The sequence below is a fragment of the Microcaecilia unicolor genome, chromosome 11, assembly GCF_901765095.1.
Source record: "Microcaecilia unicolor chromosome 11, aMicUni1.1, whole genome shotgun sequence".
Classification (NCBI taxonomy): Eukaryota; Metazoa; Chordata; class Amphibia; order Gymnophiona; family Siphonopidae; genus Microcaecilia; species Microcaecilia unicolor.
In genome coordinates, this window is record NC_044041.1 from 157,284,124 (window position 1) to 157,307,592 (window position 23,469).

The following is a 23,469-nucleotide window of genomic DNA, read 5'->3' on the forward strand; positions in this document are numbered from 1 at the left end:
TACGTTTTCAGTTCTTCTGTGTTTCTTTCATGCATCTGGGTCCCAATCTCCAATCAGCTAACCAGGACACACAAACTCGCCCCCTCATGACACAGAAATATGGGACTCTTTATAACTCAATAACAGAGGAGGGCCTTGACAAAATCCTGAGAGACCTTCGACCAACTACCTGCTCCCTCAAGCCCTGCTCATCACAGACTGTGCAGCAGGCAAGCAGAGGCCTCATAGAAGATGCAACAAAAATCATGAACTACTCTCTTTCTAATGGACAACTACCAATGCATTAAAAAGGGCAGTGGCGCATCCTCTGCTAAAGAAAAACAACCTTGACCAAGACAAGCTTGAAAGTTACGGGCCAGTATCCAACATCCCATTTTTAGGAAAACTTATAGAACAGTCTGTGATCAACTCAATGATTGGCTAGAAGAGAGAAACTGGCTAAATCCATCTCAATCTGGATTCAGACTCGGTTATGGAACAGAAACAATCATTGTACCCCTACTAGATGAGCACAGAAACCGAGACAGGGCATTTGCCTTGGTGTTAGTACTGCTAGATTTCTCAGCAGCTTTAGACACTATGGATCACGATATTATGTTAGCATGACTAGCAGAAACAGGTATCAGTTGTATAGTACTTGCCTGGCTCAGCTCCTATCTATCAGACAGACAACAGTCCACAGTGTTCAGCAGCACCTCATCGCCACCATGGCCACTGACCTGTGGGGTATCACAAGGATCGATACTGTCACCTATTCTGCTCAATATCTATGTCAAGCCACTAGCTGAACTGATTCAGTCGATTGACACTCAAGTTCTACATCTACGTGGATGACGTGCAGCTACTCATACTCATTGAACCTGACTTACCTGCAGCCCTGAATAAACTGACTACCTAACATCAATCTAAGAATGGGCTAAAAATAACAAACTTTGCCTGAACCCAAGTAAAACCGAGCTTCTCTGGGTCTCTAACACAAGTGGGGGATATACCTGACATCAAAAACTCTTTTGGGAAATACGAACTCCCCCTCAAATCACAAGTCAGGAACCTTGGAATACAGCTCGATTCAACACTCTGATCCCTCAAATCCAAGCAACCTTCAAGAGCAGCTTCTATCACTTGTGACAACTATGTTGCCTCTCTCCTTACTTGAGAAGGCAAATCTTGTCTCAGTTGTGCATGCCGTGATAACATCAACACTGGATTACTGTAATGCACTCACTCTACACTGGTCTGACTAGAAAAGGTCTGCAGCAGCTCCAGTTGATTCAGAATGCTACAGCAAGACTAATAGAAGGTTGTAAGCGACAAAACCACATCACACCATTTTTTCAAAAACTTCACTGGCTAGCAGTACAATACAGGGCCAAATTAAAAAATCTATGAGGCCGATATGCAGACCGCGAGAGTTAGAGACGCTAACTCCTGCAGTCTGTGCTAAAACTGGATATTCAGTGACGGGCCATTTCCAGTGACCAAAATTGAATATCCAGTTTATTTTTGGCAGATTAAAGATACCTTGCTAAGTCAATATTCAGACTTAGCCAGTTATCTTTAAACCAGCCAAAGATATCCCACATTTTCACATGGCTAAATATGACCGCTAAACTGGCTTTAAAAATTGATGGATAGCCAGTTATATCGGGTGAAATAACTGGCCATCTACAAGCCGGTAACTGAGGATATTCGGTGGGGGATAGCCGGTCATCCCCCGCTGAATCTTCTTGCGATTTAACAACTTTGAATCTTTGTGTCGTCAGCAAATTTAATTACCTTATTAGTTACTCCCATCTCTAGATCATTTATAAATATGTTTTAAAGCAGTTGTCCCAGCACAGACTCCTGCAGAGCCCCACTATCTACCCTTCTTCATTGAGAATACTGACCATTTAACCCTACTCTCTGTTTTCTATCTTTAACCAGTTTTTAATCCACAATAGGACACTACCTCCTATCCCATGACTCTCCAATTTCTTCTGGAGTCTTTCATGAGGTACTTTGTCAAATGCCTTTTGAAAATCCAGATACACAATACCAGCTTATCTTTATCCACATGTTTGTTGACCCCTTCAAAGAAATGTAATAGATTGGTGAGGCAAAATTTCCCTTCACTAAATCCATGTTGGCTCTGTCTCATTAATCCATCCTTTTGAATATGCACTATAATTTTGTTCTTTATAATAGTCTCTACCATTTTGCCGGCACCCACATCAGGCTCATCGATCTATAATTTCCCAGATCTCCTCTGGAACCTTTTTTTAAAAATCAGCGTTACATTGGCCACCCTCCAATCTTCCAATACCACGCTTGATTTTAAAGATATATTGCATATTACTAACAATAGTTCCACAAATTCATTTTTCAATTCTATCAGTACTCTGTGATGAATACCATCTGATCTAGGATATTTGCTACTCTTCAATTTATCAGATGCAATGCCAAATTTTAAAAAGGGTTCTGAGGTGATCCAGGAAATTGCAGATCAGTAAGCATGACTTCAGTGCCGGGCAAAATAGTGGAAACTATTATAAAGAATAAAATTACAGAATACGTACACAAACATGGTTTAATGGGACACAGTCAGCATGGGTTCAGATAAGGGAAGTACTGCCTCACCAATTTGCTTTATTTCTTTGAAGGCGTAAATAAACATGTGGATAAAGGTGAGCCAGTTGATGTAGTAGTGTATCTGGATTTTCAGAAAGCTTTTGACAAAGTTCCTCATGAGAGACTCTTGAAAAAAATTTAAAAGTCATGGGATAGGAGGCAATGTTCTTCTGTGTATTAGGAATTGGTTATTGCATAGAAAACAGAGGATAGGGTTAAATGGCCAATTTTCTCAATGGAGGAGTGTCGCAGGGATCTGTACTGAGACCAGTGCTTTTTAACGTATTTATAAATGATCTGGAAACTGGAACTATGAGTGAGGTGATTAAATTTGCAGATGACACAAACCACCTTATAATTGAAAGAGAAAAACACCTAGATTTCGACCCAAACCTGGAGATAGACGTTTATCTCACAAAAACGAATAAATCGGTATAATGGAAAGCCGATTTTGGACGTTTTCAACTGCACTCCATCGCGGAAGGGTACAAAGTTGACGGGGGGCGTGTCAGAGGCATGGCGAAGGTGGAACTGGGGCGTGGTTATCGGCCAAGGAGAGATGGACGCCTTTCGCCGATAATGGAAAAAAGTATGCGTTTGTAGCTAGAATTTAGGGCACTTTTCCTGGACCCTGTTTTTTCCACGAATAAGGCCCCAAAAAGTGCCCTAAATGACCAGATTACCCCCAGAGGGAATCGGGGATGACCTCCCCTGACTCCCCCAGTGGTCACTGACCCCCTCCCACCACAAAAAATGATGTTTCACAACTTTTTATTTTCACCCTCAAATGTCATACCCACCTCCCTGGCAGCAGTATGCAGGTCCCTGGAGCAGTTGTTAGGGGGTGCAGTGGACTTTAGGCAGGTGGACCCAGGCCCATCCCCCCCTACCTGTTACAATTGTGCTGCTTAATGCTTAGTCGTCCAACCCCCCCAAACCCACTGTACCCACATGTAGGTGCCCCCCTTCACCCCTTAGGGCTATAGTAATGGTGTAGACTTGTGGGCAGTGGGTTTTGAGGGGGATTTGGGGGGCTCAACACACAAGGGAAGGGTGCTATGCACCTGGGAGCTCTTTTACCTTTTTTTTTGTTTTTGTAAAAGTGCCCCCTAGGGTGCCCGGTTGGTGTTCTGGCATGTGAGGGGGACCAGTGCACTACGAATCCTGGCCCCTCCCACGAACAAATGCCTTGGATTTATTCGTTTTTGAGCTGGGCGCTTTCATTTTCCATTATCACTGAAAAACAAAAATGCCCAGCTCACAAATTGTCGAATAAAACATGGACGTCTATTTTTTTTCGAAAATACGGTTCGGTCCGCCCCTTCACGGACCCGTTCTCGGAGATAAACGCCCATGGAGATAGACGTTTTCGTTCAATTATGCCCCTCCACATATTCAAAACTGTCAAAACACATGCAGATTGTGAAAAATTGCAGGAAAACCTTAGGAAGCTGGAAGATTAGGCATCCAAATGGCAGATGAAATTTAATATGTACAAATGCAAAGTGATGCACATTGGGAAGAATAATTTGAATCATAGTTACTTGATGCTAGGGTCCCCCTCAGGAGTTAGCACTCAAGAAAAAGATCTAGGTGTCATTGTAGGAATTATTAGAAAAGGGATGCAAAATAAGACCAAGAATATCATAATGCCTCTTTATCGCTCCAATTGTGCTGCTTAATGCTTAGTCGTCCAACCCCCCCAAACCCACTGTACCCACATGTAGGTGCCCCCCCTTCACCCCTTAGGGCTATAGTAATGGTGTAGACTTGTGGGCAGTGGGTTTTGAGGGGGATTTGGGGGGCTCAACACACAAGGGAAGGGTGCTATGCACCTGGGAGCTCTTTTACCTTTTTTTTGTTTTTGTAAAAGTGCCCCCTAGGGTGCCCGGTTGGTGTTCTGGCATGTGAGGGGGACCAGTGCACTACGAATCCTGGCCCCTCCCACGAACAAATGCCTTGGATTTATTCGTTTTTGAGCTGGGCGCTTTCATTTTCCATTATCACTGAAAAACAAAAACGCCCAGCACACAAATTGTCGAATAAAACATGGACGTCTATTTTTTTTCGAAAATACGGTTCGGTCCGCCCCTTCACGGACCTGTTCTCGGAGATAAACGCCCATGGAGATAGACGTTTTCGTTCAATTATGCCCCTCCACATATTCAAAACTGTCAAAACACATGCAGATTGTGAAAAATTGCAGGAAAACCTTAGGAAGCTGGAAGATTAGGCACCCAAATGGCAGATGAAATTTAATATGTACAAATGCAAAGTGATGCACATTGGGAAGAATAATTTGAATCATAGTTACTTGATGCTAGGGTCCCCCTCAGGAGTTAGCACTCAAGAAAAAGATCTAGGTGTCATTGTAGGAATTATTAGGAAAGGGATGCAAAATAAGACCAAGAATATCATAATGCCTCTTTATCGTTCCATGGTGCGACCTCGCCTTGAATATTGCGTTCAGTTCTGGTCACCATATCTCAACAAAGATATAACAGAATTAGAAAAGGTTCAGAGAGGAGTGACCAAAATGATAAAATGGATGGAACTCCTCCCATATGAGGAAAGGCTAAAGAGGTTAGAGCTCTTCAGCTTGGAAAAGAGACGGCTGAGGGGGGATATGATTGAGGTCTATAAAATCCTGAGTGGTGTACAATGGGTAGAAATGAATCGATTTTTCACTCTTTCAAAAAGTACAAAGACCAGGGGCCCTCAATGAAACTACATGGAAATACTTTTTAAAATAAATAGGAGGAAATAATTTTTTACTCAAAGAATAGTTAAGCTCTGGAACTCGCTGCCGGAGGATGTGGTAACAGCGGTTAGCGTATCTGGGATTAAAAAAGGTTTGGACATTCCTGGAGGAAAGGTCCATAGACTGTTATTGAGATGGACATAAGGGAAGCCACTGCTTGCCCTAGGATTGGTAGTATGGAATGTTTCTACTAATTGGGTTTCTGCGAGGTATTTGTGACCTGGATTGGCCACTGTTGGAAACAGGATACTGGGCTAGATGGACCATTGGTCTGGCCCAGTATGGCTATTCTTATGTCATTATGTTCTTAAGACAGTACTGAGTTAATGAGGGCCTCTCAGAAACCATGAGTGCTGGTATGAGAAATTCAGTCTATATGTGCATACATCTTTTCAAAGAGAACAATTCCTGGTAAGTACGTAAGTATTGCCATACTGGGAAAGACCAAAGGTCCATCGAGCCCAGCATCCTGTTTCCAACAGTGGCCAATCCAGGTCAGAAATTCCCGGCAAGATCCTAAAAATGTACAAAACATTTTATACTGCTTATCCCAGAAATAGTGGATTTTCCCCAAGTTCATTTAATAACGGTCTATGGACTTTTCCTTTAGGAAGCTGTCCAAACCCAGCTGTCCAAACCTTTTTTAAACTCCGCTAAGCTAACCACCTTTACCACATTCTTTGGCAACGAATTTCAGAGTTTAATTACATGTTGAGTGAAGAAAAATTTTCTCTGATTCGTTTTAAATTTACTGCATCGTAGCTTCATTGCTAGCATTTTTGGAAAGCGTGAACAGACGCTTCACATCTACCCGTTCAACTCCACTCATTATTTTATAGACCTCTATCATATCTCCCCTCAGCTGCCTTTTCTCCAAGCTGAAGAGCCCTAGCCGCTTTAGCCTTTCCTCATAGTTGTCCCATCCCCTTTATCACTTTCATTGCCCTTCTCTGCACCTTTTTGATTTTTGATGACAGCCACATAGGAACAAGAAAGGTCTTGCACAGTGGAAGATAGGAGGCATTGCATGATGGCTCCATGACAAGTATTGAAGAGGAGGCAGCACGAATGAGAAGAGGAAAGGAGAGAGGCTATGCATGATGATTCCCTCTTTGAAGCACAATAGTGGAGAACAAAGAGAGAGACTGTGCATGATGGCTCCCTGATGAAATACTGATAAATAAGAGTAAGGTGAGAGCCTGTGCACAGGCCCATATCAAGCTACGTATATTTATTTTTTATTTGTTACATTTATATCACACATTTTCCCACCTATTTGTAGGCTCAATGTGGCTTATATTTATTTATTTATTTTATTTATTTGTTGCTTATATCCCACATTTTCCCACTCATGCAGGCGCAATGTGGCTTACAGAAAGTTAAATAAGAATACAATCTTAATGGATAGTCAAGCATCTAACAGCGTGAACTATATAGAATAGGGGACAAGGGATACATTAATCGACATGACAAGTTGAGGGGTAAGTCTTAGCAAAGAGGAATGTCTTTAACAACTTCTTAAAAAGGGCATGGTCCGCTTGAGTTTTAAGGTGATGAGGTAACGTGTTCCAGTGTTTGGGACTCCAGTAACAGAAGGACGAGGCGAAGATGCAGACTCCGGTGTAAACAAATACAAAGTGATGTTGTGGTAAGATAAAGTTCAAACAATTACAGAGTGATGGTGTGGCAAGATATGTGATATAGCCATATAAGGGAATCGTACAGCGGAAGAGTTATGGTAAGTTCATTACGTATTTTAGTTTTGTCGTGTAGCAGAGATTGGCATTTATGTTGGATTGGTAGGGTATGCCTTTATACCCTGTGTGACTTGCCCACTGGCACCTTCAGCCCTGCCCACATCACTGAAGGAGAGACTGAGCTGGCAAACAATTTTTGTACCCTTCAATATTTGCACCATATATGACCACAGCTGTTCATACAGTCCTTGTCTGTGCATGATGATTCGGCGATGGAGGATTGATGGTTAAGAGTAAGGAGACAACCTGTGAAGAAAAGAAAAAAAGATGGAAAGAATTATATGGAGGGATCCACTATAAGATTTTTAATATACAGTGCATAAAAATTACATTTAGACCAGCCCAGTAATTCGGAGGCAGTGCGGTACATCCTGGCTTTGAATCCTGGGTCAGATCTTCTACTCCCTGGAATGGCTGGGGCTGGGGTTGCTGCAGAGGCAGTGCTGACAGCTCCTGGTGCATAGAGAGTCACAGTTATCGTGCAGTGGAGGCACTTAGTGCCCTGATGTAAGACCCATGTTTGAACGACTCTGGATGGAGCCCTGATGCTTGTTGCCTAAAAGAAGACTTTCACTGAAACAACTGGGCTCAGTTTTCAGAGGTGATACAAGTAAAGGTAAAATCAATAGGTCTTTGGGAATGACAGATAATAAGACACAGCCCAAAGGAAGCTAGTTTCTGTTGAGCTGGAAAGACAAAGAAGCAGGAAAAAACGCTGGGTCAGAAAAATATCACATTTGACTTAGCATGCTTTTAGAACTTGGAGGAATTTACAGACGTGACAGTGAGAAAGAAACTTGACCAGCTGTGTTAATGTTTACCCCATGTGGCATTTCCTGATCTCACAGCACCGCGCCGAAGCATACAGGTTGGTAAGCCAGTCAGCTAAGAAGATGAAAAGCAAATTGGCTGCTGCTGCCAAATTGCTAAAGAAATCTTGGCAAATTTATAGTTCCCTTCAGCTGTTCACTGCTCTGTAACCTCCTAGGTAATCAAACGATGCTTAATACGGTATTTTGTCAACTTAATAATTCTTTGGACAAGAGCCATCAAACGCCATCCAAGAGTTTGAATGATAGTGCAGTGAGTAGAAAAGAGTTGCATATGAAGCATACACAGCTCAGAATCAGTCAAAGCGTTTTTCATCCCTCATGGTACCGCTATAGTTGAGGATCTCTCAGCTGGCTTAGTGATTTGAAACACATAAGATGGGCTAGAATATGACATATGTGTAACAGAAGATATACAGTTACATATGTCCTATTGCAGGAGCCAGCCTCTGTTGTGTAAAGAAACAAATTAGCACAGGTTACGATCGCCTATCAAACACATGCAAATAAATCACTAGTGCAACACCTAAATTTACAGACAGGGCAGAGCAAGCTTCTTCTTCGTTGCCCCAGTGGCATGTTAGACAAAGAAGTAGTTCACTACCAAGACAATTCCTCTGCGGGATGTTCTTCTCCAAGCTTTCATAAGAACAAAAACATTGCCATACTGAGACAGACCGAAGGCCACGTTGGGAAGAATAATTTGAATCATAGTTACCTGATGCTAGGGTCCACCTCAGGATTTAGCACTCAAGAAAAAGATCTACTTTTTCCATGCCACAAGTACCTGACAAGATCCCAAAACAGTACAATATATTTTATGCTGCTTATCCCAGAAATAAGCAGTGGATTTTCCCAAGTCCATTTTAATAATGGCTTATGGACTTTTAGGGAGCTATGTTAATGTTTTTTGAACCCTGCTAAGCTAACTACTTTTACCACATTCTTTGGCAACGAATTCCAGAGTTTAATTACACATTGAGTGAAGAAATATTTTCTCTGATTCGTATTAAATTTACTACTTTGTAGCTTGATTGCATGCCCCCTAGTCCTAGTATTTTTGGAAAGAGTAAACAAACGATTCACGTCTACCCGTTCCATTCCACTCATTATTTTATAGACCTCTATCATATCTCCTCTCAGTCATCTCTTCTCCAAGCTGAAGAGCCCTAGACACGTCAGCCTTTCCTCATAGGGAAGTCGTCTCATCCCCTTTATCATTTTTGTCGCCCTTCTCTGTCTGTACCTTTTCTAATTCCACTATATCTTTTTTTGAGATACGGTGACCAGAATTGCACACAGTATTCAAGGTGTGGTCGCACCATGGAACGATACAAAGGCATTATGACATCCTCGTTTTTATTTTCCATTCATTTCCTAATAATACCTAACATTCTATTTGCTTTCTTTGCTGCCACAGCAGAGGGTTTCAAAGTATTGTCAACGATGACTAATAGATTCTTTTCTTGGTCGGTGACTCCTAACGTGGAACCTTGCATCACATAGCTATAGTTGGGGTTCCTCTTTCCCACATGCATCACTTTGCACTTACTCACATTAAACATCATCTGCCATTTGGATGCCCAGTCTTCCAGTCTCGTAAGGTCGTCTTGAAATTTTTCATAATCCTCTTGCAATTTAAAGTCTTCAGATGGGTTAGTTCTGTGTGTTCCAGACCCTCATTTCATACACAATAGGGACCACAAAAAAACAAGCGGACAGAAACTGCTTCCCCTCTGCCAAAGAAAGCCAGACTCTATAAGCAGTGCAATTCTGGTAAAAGAAACAGAAATGCATTTTCTCCTGTGCTCTGCTAAAATACAAAAATTGATAAGATGTATATTTCTCAAACAGGCATGTTTCTACTTGGGTTGGTCCCAATCTGTTCCACTTTTTGTGTCAGTTTTCTCCTAAATTCTTTTCCAGGTTTGCCTTTCCATTTCTTCTCTTGTCTTTCTTCTCTTCTTTCGCTATATCCATCTAGCACCGATCTTTCTTTTTTATATTCCTTTTCTCACTTTTTTCTTCTTTGCCTTTATATCCACCTATATATGATTTTTACCCCTCATTCTCCATATTTATTTATTGTGAACATTTATATCCCACATATTCCCACCAAGGCGGGCTCTATGTGGTGTACAATACAGGAGAAGGTACATCATAATAACAGTAGTGCAAAGCTGAAGGGAAGGGGGGAAAAAAGGTAGAGAAGGGGAGGGAGGGGAAACTGAAGGGGAATGGAAGATGGAGATGCAAGGATTAAGCTGCTGAGGAGAATGAACGATCACATAGGTCTCAACCTCTTGTCTAGTTTCCATTCACCTATCATCTATCTACCAGATTTTCCCTTCTCATTGCCCCCTCTGTCTTTTTCCCAAGTTTCTGATTCCCCTCTTCAGTCCCCCACTTCCATATTTTGTACTCATCTACTCTCTACTTCCTCTGATCCCTTCATCAGCCCCAGATCTTGCTCCAGCTCCATCCCTGTCTCTCTTTCCTTCTCTTGCCTCCAGGCCATTCTTCTATACCCCACATCCTCTCTTTCACCATCTTTTTAACCCTATTTCCACCCTCACTCAACCCCTTGGGAGACCCATCTCTTTCCTCTCATATCCTTCACCAGTACCCCCATCCCTTTTCAATGTCTCTCATCCTCAATCCATTCTTCCAGGTCATTCACACTATGTCTCAACCTTTCCCCACACTTCAGCCCTGTTCTCTTACCCCTTATTTCACACTCTCACTCATTCTCTCAATCCATTAATATACCCCCACTCGGAAAGTTGAAGAAGGGCAGCCAGTGTATGGGATCCCACGGGAAGTGAGGTTGGGATACCGGACAGGCAGCTTGTTTGGAGGGGCAATGCCCCCCCTCACCCCCCCCCCCCCCAACTACGCCTATGCTCCAGATGATACTCTGTGAGAAACCATCTGAAGTTTATCCAGAATTTAAAGAGCAACTGAATTCTGCAACCAAGTGCTGACTCTACCCACGGAACACCCCCCCCCCCCCAAAAAGCAGTTTTGAGTTGGGCACTAACCAGACATTTTCAGTGTCATTTCCAGTTAAGTGCCGCTGAATATGACTGGTTAGTCCTGAACAAGTAATTTAACGGGTCAGGAGCCATTTCTGGCCAGTAAAAATCGCTTTGAATATCAACCCCTAAGTACCTGCCAGATTGAAAAGCATCTCGGCACCAGCATGCAGTTCCCAAGAATAGACTTTAGAGTTGGTTGGTCCCATTCCCAGAACCCATTATTCAAGTCCCTAGGGCTCCAGGGAGAAGGGGGCTTCAGTGACCTAAAAGTGTAGGGGATGTGTTCCTTCCAAGGTGGGTATCTCTGGCAGGTAGAAAGGACCCTGGCTGCACTAGTAACAGTTGCTGGCTTCTGTCACATAAATTGATGCCTCAGCCACTCCTAATGGAAGTCTCATGGCCAATATCACTCTGTCCCAAATGCAGTTACTAGTACTGTTGGGCTTCTACCAGTGGCATAGTTTGAGTTTCCAGAGCCCAGAGGCCAATGGCCAATGTTTTCATTCCCTCCATCCCTCCCACATTACCTCCACTCACACCACAGCAGCCCAATAGTATAAGGGTCGCCGAGAGGGGGAGCAGTTGGGAAAACATTCCCCAGGGGCATGGCCTCCAAGGGGGGCCTGCCCAGCGCCAGCATGGCTGAGATTGGTGTCCGGCTCCTGTGTGCCAGGTTATCACGTTAACTCTGCTCTGCTGGCCACAGGTCCTTCTTCCTGCCTCATCCCACCTCATGTGTGAAGAAAGACTTGTGTGGCAGAGCAGAATTAATGTGGTCCCTGCACACAGGAACAGGAGACAAGCAAGTAGTAAGGCCTGGAGGAGGCGGGCCTGCACAGGGGTGGGTGTCCCAGGGGGTGTTTGCCTCAGGCCTGGCTCTGTCTCTCGGTGGCCCTGGGCCAAGTGTTTCTCTAATCTGTTCTTCCTGGCACCTCTCCTGCCCATGGAGTTCAGCTGCTGGGGCCACATGGTACATTGTAGGTTTCTGCAGCACACTGTGTGGTTCAAACAGCTTTGAATGAGGCGGAGGAGGCTCTAGCAGCAGGAAGAGAGGTTTACAGGTTCCTACCCAGTGCTTTTTTTTGTAGAAAAAAAAGGTGCCGGTACTCATTGTGGGCAGAGTCACAACATATGACTCCACCCCTATTATAGCCACGCCCACATTAGCCACACCCCTTATTCCAGCCATAGCACATATAAACAGACATCATTGAAAATATACTAGTATTGGAGAAAAAAATAACATGATTTGTTTTCATTATAAATAAGTTCTGTAAGCTGTTACAGCTCCAGTATACCCAGTGCAAAATAAGACAGCAGATGTAAATTCTCAAATTGGACATATTCCAGACACTAAAATGAAAATAAAATGATTTTTTCTACCTTTGTTGTCTGGTGACTTTGTTTTTCTGATCATGATGGCTCAGTATCTGATTCTGCTGCTTTCTGTCCTCTTAACTCCGTTTCCAGGGCTTCCTTTCCATTTATTTCTTTACTTTCCACCTTTCTTCTTCATTTCTTGCCCTACCTCCGTAAGTAAAAGCTGGGTGCTCCACAGACTTGACTGTCCAGTAGATCCAGCTTCTGCCTATTTTCTACATCCATGTGCAGTTTTTCTCCTCTCTTCCTTTTCCCTCATCTCATCTCCTTCCTCACTCTTCCCTCGCCTCCATCCATGTCCAGCATTTCTTCTCTCTCCCTTCCCTCTCCTCCATCCACCCATGTCTAGCAGCCCTCCTCTTCCCTGCCCTCCCCTCCATCCATCCATGTCCAGCGACCCTCCTGTCCCCCTACCATCCACCTATGTCCAGCAACCCCCCATCCCCCCTGCCACCCACCCATGTCCAGCGACCTCCCCGTCCCCCCTGCCATCCACCCATGTCCAGCGATTCTCCTCCCTCCCCTCTCCCATGTCCAGTGACCCCCCATCCCCCGTGCCATCCACCCATGTCCAGCGATTCTCTTCTCTCCCCTGCCTTCCCCTCTCCCATGGCCAGAGATTCTCCTCCCTCCCATATCCAGCGATTCTCCTCCCTCCCCTCTGCCATGTCCAGCGATTCTACTCCCTCCCCTCTCCCATGTCCAGCGATTCTCCTCCCTCCCCTCTCCCATGGCCAGTGATTCTCCTCCCTCCCCTGCCTTCCCTACTCCCATGGCCAGCGACCCCCCCCGTCCCCCCTGCCATCCACTCATGGACAGCGATTCTCCTCCCTCCCCTCTCCCATGGCCAGCGATTCTCCTCCGTCCCCTGCCATCCCCTCTCCAATGTCCAGCGATTCTCCTCCCTCCCCTCTCCCATGTCCAGCGATCAGTGCTTTTTTTGTGCTGATACGGTGTACCGGCATCTTTTTTCAGAGGTCCAGCAGCTCCCCCTGGTTCACGCAGTAATGTCCCCTCGCCCATGTCCAGCGATTCTCCTCCCTCCCCTGCCCTCCCCTCTCCCATGTCAAACTTCCACTCACTCTAACAAAGTCACAGCGGTGAACTGGTGGGTGGCACTAGTAAAAGCAGCAAGCTCGGCTCCATCGTCCTTCGCTTCCCTGCCCTCTCAGCGTCCCGCCCGCCCTCCTGGAAAGGAAGGCATCAGAGGAAGGCGGGGTGAGAGGGGAGCCCGCTCTGCATCCCGCCTTCCTCTGATGTCATTTCCTTTCCGAGAGGGCGGGCGGGACGCTGAGAGGGCAGGGATTGGGACACGAAGGATGACGGAGTCGAGCTTGCTGCTTTTACTAGTGCCGCCCACCAGTTCACCGCTACCTGCGACTTCATTGGTAGAGTGGAATGGAAGTTTGACATGGGAGAGGGGATGGCAGGGGAGGGAGGAGAATCGCTGGCCATGGGAGAGGGGATGGCAGGGGAGGGAGGAGAATCACTGGACATGGGAGAGGGGAGGGAGGAGATTCGCTGGACATGGGAGAGGAGAGGGAGGAGAATCGCTGGCCATGGGAGAGGGGATGGCAGGGGAAGGAGGAGAATCGCTGGCCATGGGAGAGGGGAGGGAGGAGAATCGCTGGACATGGGAGAGCGGAGGGAGGAGAATTGCTGGACATGGGTGGATGGCAGGGGGGACAGGAGGGTTGCTGGACATGGGTGGATGGCAGGGGAGACAGAGGGGTTGCTGGACATAGGTGGATGGCAGAGGGACAGGGGGGTCGCTGGACATGGATGGATGGAGGGGAGGGCAGGGAAGAGGAGGGCTGCTAGACATGGGTGGATGGAGGAGAGGGAAGGGAGAGAGAAGAAATGCTGGACATGGATGGAGGCAAGGGAAGAGTGAGGAAGGAGATGAGATGAGCGAAAAGGAAGAGAGGAGAAAAACTGCACATGGATGTAGAAAATAGGCAGAAGCTGGATCTACTGGACAGTTAAGTCTGCGGAGGACCCAGCTTTTACTTTCGGAGGTAGGGCAAGAAATGAAGAAGAAAGGTGGAAAGTAAAGAAATAAATGGAAAGGAAGCCCTGGAAATGGAGTTAAGAGGACAGAAAGCAGCAGAATCAGATACTGAGCCATCATGATCAGAAAAACAAAGTCACCAGACAACAAAGGTAGAAAAAAATCATTTTATTTTCATTTTAGTGTCTGGAATATGTCCAATTTTAGAATTTACATCTGCTGTCTTATTTTGCACTGGGTATACTGGAGCTGTAACAGCTTACAGAAATTATTTATAATGAAAACAAATCACGTTATTTTTTTTCTCCAATACTAGTATATTTTCAATGATGTCTGTTTATATGTGCTATGGCTGGTATAAGGGGTGTGGCTAATGTGGGTGTGGCTGTAATAGGGGTGGGGACATATGTGGTGACTCTGCCCACAATTAGTACCGGCACCTTTTTTCTACAAAAAAAGCACTGCCAGCGATTCTCCTCCCTCCCCTGCCATCCCCTCTCCCATGTCCAGCGATTCTCCTCCCTCACCTGCCATCCCCTTTCCCATGTCAAACTTCCACTCCACTCTACCGACGAAGTCGCAGGCAGCGGTGAACTGGTGGGCGGCGCTAGTAAAAGCAGCAAGCTCGACTCCGTTGTCCTTCGCTTCCCAATCCCTGCCCTCTCAGTGTCCCACCCGCCCTCGCAGAAAGGAAATGACATCAGAGGAAGGCGGGACGCAGAGAGGGCTGCCCTCTCATCGTCCCGCCTTCCTCTGATGTCATTTCCTTTCCACGAGGGCGGGTGGGACACTGAGAGGGCAGGGAAGCGAAGGACGATGGAGCCGAGCTTGCTGCTTTTACTAGCGCTGCCCACCAGTTCACCGCTGCGACTTTGTTAGAGTGAGTGGAAGTTTGGCATGGGAGAGGGGAGGGCAGGGGAGGGAGGAGAATCGCTGGACATGGGCGAGAGGGCATTACTGCATGAACCAGGGGGAGCTGCTGGACCTCTGAAAAAAGGTGCCGGTACGCCGTACCGTTACGTACCGGCACAAAAAAAGCACTCTTCCTACCCATCTTACCAGTAGTACCAGTCTCCAGTCTCCTGCTGTCAACTGAGATTAAGAATGAAGCTAGAAACATATGAGAGAGAGAGAATTGGCATGAGGGACGGCATCTGTGGCATGCTATATATTTAAATTAACCAGAACTCAGGTCCAACTCTAGAACTTGCTGACAAAAGCACTGATCACAAACCCCTCTCCCATGCAGGTACCACACTGATATACATAAAGAATATTTATAGTATAGACAGCTGCCAAGCAGTTCTTCAATAAATCCCTATACTTGTGCCACACTGGTACATTTAAAAAACAGAGTTCAGAGAGCTGAACTCATGGCAACAGTTTTAGAGAAGAAAGAGGGTGGTTACAAGAGGTATACAAATCTATGAAATAACATACATTGTCAAAATTAAGAAAAATGAATAAGATGAAAAGAGAACATCAAAATAGGTCAATTACATTAAAATGTTACATTTTGGGGGTGAGTCAGAGGGAAGGGAAAAGTAATCTCAATACACAGGGTAGGCTTTATAAATTGCAGGGCTCTGCATGGATCAGTTTGGTGGCCAACACCCCCCCCCCCCCCCCAACACCTTAGAATTCAAATGAGGTGTTAAGGATATATATATATATATATATATATATATATATATATATATATCCCGAATACCTCATTTGAATATATATTTAATCAATTCTTAAATCACCAACTACTGCTGTAATCTTAGTGAGAGGACCATGATTAGCAAAGGGGAAAGGGGGAGTGAAGGAGATGGAGACAGAAAGGTAAAAGAAGCTTTAACTTTTGGTCTGACACCAGTTGCAAAGCTGACTCAGTTAAGTGCAGGGTCCCTAGGAGCCAGTGGTGTGCTGGAGCAGGCTCTCACAGGCTCGCGAGAGCCGGTTGTTAAGTTTTTAAGAATTTTGGGAGCCGGTTGTTAAAATAGGGCCCTCCATAGCTATTTTAACAACTGGCTCCCAAAATGTGGGCTTGGGCCCCCTGCTGAATTCTCTTTTACTTTACTGGTGGGGATGCTGAGCCCTGCCAGCCAAGTAAATAGACTGCTGCTGCTCCCCACTCTTTGTTTCCAGCTCTGAGCAGCAGACTGGGACTTCTCGAGCATGTGAAAGAAGTTCCAGCATGCTGCTCAGAGCAAGATGTTGGGAGTGGTGGCGGTCCATTTATTGGCTGCCAGCAAAGGTATGCCTAGCGTGCCCGCACGAAGGGAGGGAGGAAAGAGAGGCAAGTTTTGCTCTCCACCCCCCCTCCTCCGGCCACCCCTAGCCCTTCCAACTGCAGAGCTGGTTACGTCCGGAGAAAGAGCCTGTTGTTAAAAATTTACCAGCACACCCCTGCTAGGAGCACCCCTGTTGCCCCTGCTTAATGCTGGCCATTTTTGGTAAAAGTAAAACAGCCCAAGGAAATGTAGTTTTTATTCTCTGGAAAAGTAATCAATACCAAGATGCTAACATGAGAACAAGTCTTCCCGTTAGACAGTAATCTCTAAAATACACAATTCATTTATAGAAGAAATATTTGTGTACTGTCTTATGTCAAAGCAATAACTCAGATACATTCATCATGGAAAGCGCATGCACCAACATTACATGTTGCCTTTCTGCTGATCTTAGTGTCCTTAATGGACAGGTCATTCAGAAGTGCATGCCTGGGGTCCTCTACTTCATTACTCTTAATCACATGCACAGAGGTTTCTCTGATACAGAGGGGACAGCATGAGCCACTGACTGGGTGGCCTAATGGAGGCACCATTTGTGTCTTTAAGAAAACACAGAGATCCCAATGGCATGCCAAGGATTTCTGCAACCTGTTATTCTCAGTATGCAGGAGTTACTAAACAGCAAATTACTTCCGAACATTCTGGCACGGGGAGAAGAGTGTGCAGTGTTGCAGGTTTGGAGCAGAATGAGGTGCTTTGGCAACATTATAATATGTGCCGTCAAGGGCGGCTCAAGGCAATCTGCTGCCTGAGTTTATAGTTTATTTAAATTTGATATACCACTTATCCACAAAAGCGACCACAGTGGTTTACAATAATTAAAATTAAAAAGGAAAATAATTAAATAGGATAGCACAATCCCACTCAAACTCATATTAAAGAATTAAAATATAGACATTTAAAAAAAATCTAGGCTAGCTCCTCTGGAAGAGCAATCTGAAAAACCTGAGAAAAAAAGTAAGATTTAAGAAGATACTTAAAACGTCTTAATGATCAGCTGTTAGCACCCCTCGTCCGCCTGCTCACCAACCGCCGCCTGCTCTTCCTAGCCTATTGGCAGCAATAAGCTGAACAATAAACATGGAGCTTCTGAAACCCATGCACACCTCCAAGGCCCTGCCAGTCATGCCCCTGCCCTGTGATGCAAAAGTATGCATCCTTGGAGGCGTGCATGGGTCTCAGAGACTGTTTATCATTCAGATTTTTACCACAGTAGGAGTGGGGAGAGGCTGCAGTGGCTGAAAGGCTGCCATTAGGGAGTTTCTGTTAGCTCAAAATGAAGTGAAGTCATCGATGAAGTGGTTGAGGGCACTTCATGCCACTCCAAAACTTCTGCTGCCTGAAGTTACTGCCTCGCCTAATGATAGGGCCACCCCTGTGTGCTGTACTTGGAGGTGCTGCAAAGCAGAATTGAGCTGTATTTGGAGGAGTAGCCCAGTGGTTAGTACAGTGGATTTTGATCCTGGGGAACTGAGTTCAATTCCCCTGCAGCTCCTTGTGACTCTGGGCAAGTCACTTAACCCTCCATTGCCCCTGGTACAAAATAAATATCTGAATATTTTATTTATTTGTTGCATTTGTATCCCACATTTTCCCACCTATTTGCAAACTCAATGTGGCTTACAATAATACATCATGGCAAGTGCTAATCAAGAGTAGATAAACAATTAGTTACATAGAGAACAGTGTAACATAATGGATATAATCAATTCACAATAAATAAAAAATAAAATAAAATCAGAAAACGTCAATCTTTCAAGTACTTGGTGATGTGTTAGAAATTCCTATTACGTGAGTAACATAGTAGATGACAGCAGAAAAAGACCTGCATGGTCCATCCAGTCTGCCCAACAAGATAAACTCATATGTGCTACTTTTTGTGTATACCTTACCTTGATTTGTATCTGTCATTTTCAGGGCACAGACTGTAGAAATCTGCCCAGCACTAGCCCCACCTCCCAACCACCAGCCCCGCCTCCCACCACCGGCTCCGCCACCCAATCTCGGCTAAGCTTCTGAGGATCCCTTCCTTCCGAACAGGATTCCTTTATGTTTATCCCACGCATGTTTGAATTCCGTCACCGTTTTCATCTCCACCACCTCCCGCGGGAGGGCATTCCAAGCATCCACCACTCTCTCCATGAAAAAATACTTCCTGACATTTTTCTTGAGTCTGCACTCTGCCCCCCTTCAATCTCATTTCATGTCCTCTAGTTCTACTGCCTTCCCATCTCCGGAAAAGTTTCGTTTGCGGACTAATACCTTTCAAATATTTGAATGTCTGTATCATATATTTGAAAGGTATTGTTGATTATTATGGTAGGTCTTGTTAAAAAGAAAAGTTTTTATATGTAAACCGCTTTGAATGTAGTTGCAAAAACCTCAGAAAGGCGGTATATCAAGTCCCATTTCCCTTTCCCTTTCCCCTTTGCTGAGAACTGGATTCCCACAGTCTGGTTTTTCATCATGTGTTGAGCTGTGTTTGTTTTGCTGTTTAAAGTAATACGTTAAGTGCTTGAGGGCTAGATTCACTAAGCTTTCCGAGCCAGCAACGTGGGTTTTAAACTGGTTGTAGCCAGTTCAACGAGCAAGTAGTAAACCGTGACATGCACAAAAGGGTTCTCCAAGCCATTTTCCGATCACAGTAGCAGCTAACGAAAACGGAATGCAGATGAGCAAATTAGTATTATAACTAATAAAAAAGGGAGCTAGCAAGGTTTTCCTCGGAGTGTGTATGTTTGAGAGAGTGTATGTGAGAGTGACTGTGTGTGAGAGAGTGAATGTGCGAGTGTGTGTGTGAGAGAGAGAGTGAGTCTGGGTGCGAGTGTGTCTGTGAGAGAGAGTGTGTGTGTGAGAGAATGAGAGTGTGTGCAAGTGCGTATGTGAGACACAGTGTGAGAGAGAGAGAGTGTGTTTCACACAGATACAGTGTGTGCGAGAGTGAGAGTGTGTGTGAGACACAGACTCTCTGTGAGACTGAGTGTATGAGACCAAGAGAGTGTGTAACTGGCTGTGTGACATATAGAGAGTGAATGTGATACAGTGTGAGACATAGACAGTGTGTGAGAGTGAGAGAAAGACATTGACTGTGAGAGAGAGAGAGTTTGTGAGAGAGAGAGAGAGTGTGTGTGTGTGATAGAGATACCTCCCCCCCCCCTCTCTGGCATCAGGCCCCCCTCCCTCCCTCTCTCTGGTGTCAGGCCCCCCCATAGGCGCCCAGTATAAGAGGCTTGGGGAGGCTAAGCCTCCCCAGCCACAAGCCCCAAGTGTGTCTCTCTCTCATCCCCCTCCCCCCCCGATGCACCGTTTATCTCTCGCACTCCCTCCCTGCAGTCCCTATAATTTGATTAGATCGCCGGCGCTACAGTACTCTCTCACCCCCCCCCCCCCCCCATGCAGCGTCTCTATCCCTCTCACTCCCTCCAAAGTGATTCAGATGATCGCCCATTGCTGCCACCGGTAGCGGCACGCCAGCATTGTATTACAACTTGCTTCGGGGCTTCGGCCTGACTGCATGACGTGCCCCACCTCCTTTGACCAGCCTTCCTTCTGATTCGTCCAACCCTCGCGGAAGCAGTTTGGTCAGAGGAGGCGGGGCATGTCATGCAGTCAGGCCGAAGCCCCGAAGCAAGCTGTAATACGATGCTGGCGTGAGTAGGAACTAAAATTTGACTTTTTTTTGTTAATAATCTGCTCTTCTGACGATGACCAGCAACAGCTAGTTCTCTTGCAGATATAAGGTGTTTTTGTTTTCTTTTACCTATTCTGTTATCTTGATAATTAAATCTAAGAATACACACACACACCTTTCACTTTCGATCTCTGGATTTCAAGCGGATGAACCAGTGGAAGTCAATGCACTTTATTTTTTAAAATCCAGTTTATGTTGGGATATGTTCGAAAATGAGACGTAGCCTGGAATACTGAGGAGCTACGATTTTGAGCAGCTTCTGCAGCTAAAGCATTTAAGTAGAGATGCCTTATACATGACCCATGAGTGGAGGAGTGGCCTAGTGGTTAGGGTGGTAGACTTTGGTCCTGAGGAACTGAGTTTGATTCCCGGCACAGGCAGCTCCTTGTGACTCTGGGCAAGTCACTTAACCCTCCATTGCCTGCTGCATTGAGCCTGCCATAAGTGGGAAAGCATCGGGTACAAATATAAATAAATAAAATAAAGCCATACAGGCAGCATGTTCCTCTTTGCAGTACCCCTCCCCTCCCACATACACACAAAGGCCCCATGTTCAGAGTTTTTCAACACACAGCCAGCATGCACCCCTCACAAACACTCAGTATACCAGTATCTCTCTGCTGATCCCCCCACTCCAAACACACCCACTATATTTGTCTCTGTTGCCCCATACATACACCAAACTTGTCTTATTTTTCCACTGCCACAGATTCTCACATTCTGTACTGCTTCCAGCAAGCTTTCTGAGCAATTAAATTACCACCTTTTTAGCTGCTAAACTCAGGAATTAATAGAATTGGTACATAAATTATGGAGACAATAGAAAGCTTGTCTCTTTTCAGTACTGTCATGGTACAGTAAGGTTCTGAGTGTGTTTTTGCACAAAGTTGTGCATAGTATTTTGCAGTTGAGCGATTGTGGTTAGTATATGCTTTGAGCAACCACTTTATTCTTTGACATATGATACATATCTAATATCTAAATTTAATAAAAGGTATTAATTGTGATTATTTTATTTGTACTTATTTTTTTTCTGTGTGTTGTCAGACAATTATGGATGTAAACCCTGCCCCTGGCCCCATCCCCAACCCCACCCCACCCCCTTTGGCCTCCCCAAACAGTTGGGCCACCGACCGCCTATGCCCCCCCCCCCTCTCTCTCTGGTGTCTGAGCGTTACTTTGCAGGACACTGAGCTCTGGCTGTGCTTCAAGGAACTGACCAATTCTATTTAATAGAATGCACCTCCAACATTCTGAAGCCGAGAAACCTCATGTGGTTGGTCACTTCTGCTTGTGACGAACCCGGAAGTACGTGATGTCAATTCAGGAGATGGATACAGAGAGCAGGAATGCCTCAGCCATGCAGTCAGCTTCAGAATGTTGGAGGTGCGTTTTATTATATAGAATGTGTATAAATCATATTGTAATGAGATGAACTACGGTTTTCCAATCCCCTCACCGTGGAAAACCTAACGGGAGGCCTGAACCTCTCGTTGGGGCTGCTGTGAGGGAATCGGAAGGGAAAAAACCCCCCAAAACGTCCAAGTGCTCGTCAGGGCCGTCCTTCTAAAGTGCCTAACATGGACGTCCTTCACTAAACCAAAAAAGGACGTCCCTGACGAGCACTTGGATGTTTTTCTCCCCCCCAGATTTTTTTGTGATGGGTGTCCTTTTTTTTTAGTGCATCTACCCCTTAAAGACATTTCTGACTGGGGAAAAGAGACAACATGCAGCCCCCCTCCCCCACAGGAAATTACCTCCCCCACCACATGTAGCATTGAGATAATCTGAGCCAAAAGAGGTAAGGAAGATCTGCGACAGGACATAGCTGGTCTGGGAAACAGCCCTTAATGACCACCGCCGGAGAGAATCAGGACGTGCGAAGACGTCCAAACCAAAAAAACTATTTGGACATCACTTACAATTATGCCCCTCCTCCAGGTCTCTCTCAGCCAATCACAGCGCGTTTGGCTGTCACCGGTGTCAGCTAAACGCGCTGTGATTGGCTGAGAGAGACCTGGAGGCGGGGCATAATCAAAAGGGACGTCCAAATAGTTTTTTTTTTTATTTGGATGTCCTCGCACGTCCCGATGCTGGCGGTGGTCATTTGAGGCACCTCCCACCCCCGTGAGAGCCATGGGAATGAAGAGCAGCAAGCTACAAGTGTGCCACTGGTGTGGGGGTGATCAAGTTTGAGGAGGGAAGAAGCCAAGAGTGTGTGGCTGTACCGGCGGCTGCAGCTTGAGCTCCAGCCCGCGGCTCTGACAAGTGCTCATCTGGGACGTCCTTTTTGGACATCTTTGGCATGCACAGAGCAGCCAGCATAACGCTTGGCTGCTCTGCGCATGCTCAGCTGGCTGACTGGCTTGGAAAGAAATCCCATGCAAATGAGCTAGCAGCGACCAGCTCATTTGCATGGGATTTCCTTGATGCATGCCCGTTTCTTACCGATTCGCTAAGGAATCAGTAAGGGAAGGGCATTAACGATTGTTTTAGTGCATCTTCCCCTGATTGTGTTAGAGACCAGGGTTTGCTGTCAGTATGAAATGGAGGTGAACAAATGACATAATTAACGAAGGGTGGCCCAGCCTGATTAAAGCCAAGCTCCATTCCCATGGCAACAAGCACTGTGTACAACCTGACTAAGCTTCTATTAAATAAAGACATTAAGATTTAACTCTTCTCAGCAGTCATTTTTTTCTCCATTTTGGCAGGTTTTTAATGTTAGCACTAATAAATTATTTTACATAGCACAACTGGCAGCTAGAACAAATAGAATCACTGTGGTCCCCCCCTTTCATGTTCCAATTTTTATTTCACTCCCAAGAAGCTATTAATGTTTAACATTTCTAAAGACTCCTCCTTCTTCCACCTTTATGAATCCTAAGTAAATATGACCAGCAGGATGCTGCTGTGCTGGTCACCATCAGAGACTCGATACAGGCATTGCACTGATGTATATGCATCATGAATACAGCACAGACAATTAAAAACTGGGGAGAGGGGATGCCAGTGAGCTCCAGCCAAGGTGACTGCATAGGAATTTTCTCCTCCTATCCCAATTTTATTTGGATGGTACATACCCTATATACATCACCACTGGCTAGAGTAT

General features: G+C 45.3%; 1 protein-coding gene across 3 annotated transcripts in view; it reads right to left on the reverse strand.

The window, feature by feature from the left end:
- The window catches only part of GPR4 (G protein-coupled receptor 4), a 166,840-nt gene that overhangs the window by 20,810 nt on the left and 122,561 nt on the right, over positions 1-23,469 (reverse strand). Inside the window, exon 4 of one of the 3 annotated variants that reach the window (XM_030220099.1) lies at positions 7,287-7,374. The exons of the other annotated variants lie outside the window; for them this stretch is intronic. The gene's annotated coding sequence lies outside the window, so the exon portion shown is untranslated. The remainder of the gene's footprint in view (positions 1-7,286; positions 7,375-23,469) is intronic. 3 annotated transcript variants of the gene reach the window in all.